Source organism: Heterocephalus glaber, unplaced genomic scaffold, assembly GCF_053883595.1.
Source record: "Heterocephalus glaber isolate CG9 unplaced genomic scaffold, H.glaber_assembly_v1.0 deba00001613, whole genome shotgun sequence".
Taxonomy (NCBI): Eukaryota; Metazoa; Chordata; class Mammalia; order Rodentia; family Bathyergidae; genus Heterocephalus; species Heterocephalus glaber.
Genome location: NW_028258384.1, coordinates 26,539,366 through 26,543,709, shown reverse-complemented (window position 1 = coordinate 26,543,709; position 4,344 = coordinate 26,539,366). Strand labels below are relative to the sequence as shown.

The 4,344-nt window shown below is 38.8% G+C and overlaps 2 pseudogenes; one reads left to right on the top strand and one right to left on the bottom strand.

The window, feature by feature from the left end:
- Positions 1 to 683: 683 nt before the first annotated feature.
- LOC101722221 (L-lactate dehydrogenase A chain-like) lies at positions 684 to 1,678 on the bottom strand (annotated as a pseudogene).
- Positions 1,679 to 2,315: 637 nt separating this feature from the next.
- Positions 2,316 to 3,673, top strand: LOC101701642 (heterogeneous nuclear ribonucleoprotein C-like; annotated as a pseudogene).
- Positions 3,674 to 4,344: the final 671 nt, after the last annotated feature.

Below are 4,344 nucleotides of genomic sequence, written 5' to 3'. Positions count from 1 at the left end.
TCCATTTTGAGTTGATTTTTGTGCATTGTGTAAGATAAGTGCAATTTGATTTTTTTGCATTGGTTATCCAGTTTTCCCAACATCATTTATCAAAGAGATTGTCCTTTTTCCATTATGTAGATTTTTTTCACTGTTCAAGGTTTATTTGGTGTTGTAGTTGGTATGACACTTAGTTGGTTACATTGTTCACAGGTAGATCTTTCCTTCTTACATTATATGGCAATGTACACTACTGATATATATATATATATAAATAAAATCCTTTAAAACAGTTATGCATATGATATGCAATAGTGGATTATACACTGGATCCAAGGCTGTAACCAACTGGGAAAGAAGTCAGACTAGGCTTGGTTGGTGAAGTTATATAACAGAGTAACATACATCTGGTTGGAAGAGCAACTGGAGCCCATGTGATATTGGCCGTGGTGTCTCAGAAATGGTAGGGCTACTTTATACCAACCAGGTTAGGACTACCCAAGTTAAGTACCATCCAGCATCAGGATAGAACTGTGGAGTTTTGTGAACCATTTCTATTTCTAACTTTAGGAAACTGATGTTTTTCCCAGACCATCTTAATACTACTGCTTCAACTACAGAGCAGATAAAAAGGTCAACATGCTCAACCTTCAACTAAATCCTCCCATAGCCCAGACAATGAAGTGGTGCAACACTGGAAGACTTTAAAACTTCAGCTCTTTCTGGATCTTCCATAGGGTATCTGCACTCTCCTTCAAACAGGCCTCTTCCTCAGGAGTCAGGGTCACCTTCACAACATCTGACATCCCATTCTGTCCCAAGACACAAGGAACACTACAGAAAACATCATCTTTTATTCCACAGAGACCCTTAATCATGGTAGAAATTGGATGCACTCTCATAAGATTCTTCATTATGCTTTCTGCCAAATCTGCCACAGACAGTCCAATGGCCCGAGATGTGTAGCCTTTTAGTTTGATCACTTCATAAACACTGTCAACCACCTGTTTGTAAACCTCTTTCCAATGCTCCTTATTCCTATCAATTCCTAACTCAGGGTGCAGATTCTTCAGGGAGACACCAGCAACATTCACTCCACTCCACACAGGCACACTAGGCTCTCCATTCTCCCTGAGGATCCATCCATGGCATGGATGAACTCCCAGGCTTGCCCCCATCAGGTAATGGAACCTCAGGCTGAGTCCATATTGCAACCACTTCCAATAGCACAGTTTTTGGGAAACCCACTTATCTTTCAAGCCACATAGGTCAAGATATCCACTGGATTGGAAAAAACAAGCAACTTGCAGTTTAGGCTGCACTTTACAACATTAGGAATGATGAACTTAAAGATGTTCACATTATGCTGGACCAAATTAAGACAGCTTTTGCCTTCTTGCTGATGTGCCTCAGCTGTGATAATAACCAGTTTAGAGTTTGCAGTTACATTACAGTCTTTGCCAGAGACAATTTTTAGTGTTCCAAGTAAAAGGCTGCCATGTTGGAGATCTATCATCTCTCCCTTCAATTTGTCTTCTATGACATCAACACAAGCAAGTTCATCTGCCAAGTCCTTCATTAAGATACTGATGGCACAGACCATGCCAACAGCACCAACCCTGACAACTGTAATCTTATTCTGGGGGACCTGTCATTCCTTAAGGAGATTCACAATCAGCTGATCCTTGAGACTAGCCATCTTGGACTTAGAAGCAAAAGGAACTCATAGTGCACATTGGGCAGGCATTGGAGTGCACTGTTATAAGGTCCAGACTAAGCAGCAGTGGCTTGAGCACACTGTGTAGATTATTTTTAATATCTTCTTGATGAATAGGATTATAATTCTGGATAACATCTAAAACTACTATTGAGATCACTCAACCATACATGTGTAGATTGATTTCCGGGTTCTCTTTACTGTTCCATTGTCCTATATGCTTGTATTTGTCAGTATCACACTGTTTTGGTTAGGATTTCTACAGTCAAAAACATGAGCCAAAAAATATTGGCAAGGGTGTGGAGAAAAGGAAAACATTGTATACTTTTAGTGGGAGTATAAATTATTTTAAAACCATTAGAGAAAACAGTATGGTGGCTTATCAAAAAATAGAACTACCGTATGACCCAGCAATTCCTCTACTGGGCACATAACTAAGGAAATGAAATTAGCACTATTCCCTTGATTTGCTTCCCTGCCACCTTGAACTGAGCAGCTTTGCTTCATCATGCCTTTGTGCCATGAGCTTTCTACCTTAGGGCCTGATGACCATGAACTGAATCTCCTGAAACTGTGAGCTGAATAAAACCTTTCCTTTCTTAGATTTTGGGTGTCAAGTATGGTCTCCAGCTACAGTAAAGTTATTAATGTAATATTGTATTGTAAATTAAAATCTTCCTAGGAAAGTATATTTTAGCATGTTGCTGACCTCAGGCAACAGTCTGCTTCTCCACATAGAACCTGGGAGTAGGAGATTTAGAATCAAATCTCTTCTCTCGCCCCTCTCCTGGTTACAGATCATTTAAATATATGTTAGTGTAACTTTGCTTCAGTGGGATATTTTTGATCTTCAGCTATGTGTTTCATCTTTGTCAGCAACCTTATCATCAAACAGTATCACTAGCAATGTTACTAACAAGACAGATCCTCACTCCATGAATTCCTGCGTGTTCACTGGGAATCTCAACACAGTTGTGGTAAAGAATCCTTATATGGAGGCAATGTTCTTGAAGTATGGTGAAATTGTGGGTTGTTCTGTTCATAAGGGCTTTCCTTTCATCCAATATGTTCATAAGAGAAACATCCAGGCTGCTGTAGCTGGAGAAGATGGCAGAATGATTACTAGCCAAGTTTTAGATATTAATCTGGCTGCAGAGCCAAAAGTGAACAGAGGAAAAACAGGTGTCAAACAATCTGCAGTGGAGATGTACAGGTTATAACAGTGTACAATGTTTTCCTTTTCTCTACACCCTTGCCAATATTTGTTGCTTCATGTCTTTTTGACAGTAGCCATCCTAAATGAAACAGTATGGCACTGACATGTACAAACATATAGAACAATGGAACAATAAAGAGAGCCCAGAAATCAATCCACCCATGTATCATTGACGGATCACTCTTCTCTTTCGCCTCTATTCAGATTTTTTAAAAATTTGCACTATGACTTTCGGCGTGATTATTATGACAGGATGTACAGTTGTCCAGCACATGTCCCTCCTCCTCTTCCTATTTCTCTGGCTGTAGTTCCCTCTAAATGTCTGTGCTTATCAGGAAACACCTCATGAAGGAGCAAAATGGGTTCAATTCTAAGAATAGACACTGGAAATAATCTTTTAAGTCTTGAAAATTGAAAATAAATGACCTTCAAGCCATTAAGAAGGAACCAACCCAGATAAAACAAAAGAGGATTCTTTATGCGAAAGCCTGGAGAAAATTGAGAAAGAGCAGGGCAAACAAGCACAGATGAATCAGTCAAAGAAGGAGGAGCAGGCAAGCACCTCCCTGAAGAAAGATGAGAATAATGTAAAGATGGAGTCTGAGGGTGGTGCAGATGACTCTGCTGAGGAAGGAGACTTAATGGATAATAACAATGAAGATTTAGGGGTAGACCAACAGGAGTTGATAAAGGAAGATGAAAAAGAAGCTGAGGAAGGAGAGGTTAACAGAGACAGCACCAATGGCAAGGATGATGCTTAAGCACATAATGGAGTTTAGAAGTCTTGTCCCATTATTGCTTTACCTACGCACTTGTCTAAGATCAAAATTTCACCAGATCCTCTCCCCTAATATCTTCAACACATACTCACTGCTTTCATTATCTTTGTCCTTCACATGTCCTCCACCTAGTACCACTTTCACTTCCTTTGATGCTCCTAGTAATTTTGTTAAATCTTACCCTCTAATTTTTCCTTTTTAATTTGATGCCTCTTTATACTTTAACAAATAAAAAGGTCATAGAATTTCTGTCAATTGTCTCCACAATAATATTTTGTTATGCAGGAAGTACAGTTCTTTCCATTCATACATGACTTCAATAGTCGTTTCCCTAACTGCAAAGACAATCTCATTCAGTTGTAGCTCCTGACAGAAGCTTTGTGTTAGAGGTATGTGTGTTACCCCATATTGAGTACTTTGTGGGGCTATTGAATACAAATGTAACAGTGTATTTTTGTGAAGGATAGTTGGTATGTCAAATGCATCCTCTAGAAAAATTATTTGTTATCTAAAGTTGATGTTGTGAATTGTTTTTGTGAAGAGCCTGATGCTTGGGACCTTTTTTTTCCCCTCAAAATAAATAAGTTCTTATTAAACAAGGAATTCGGAAAAACAAACTTTTTTGAAATTTTTGCATTTTATAATTGTTTACT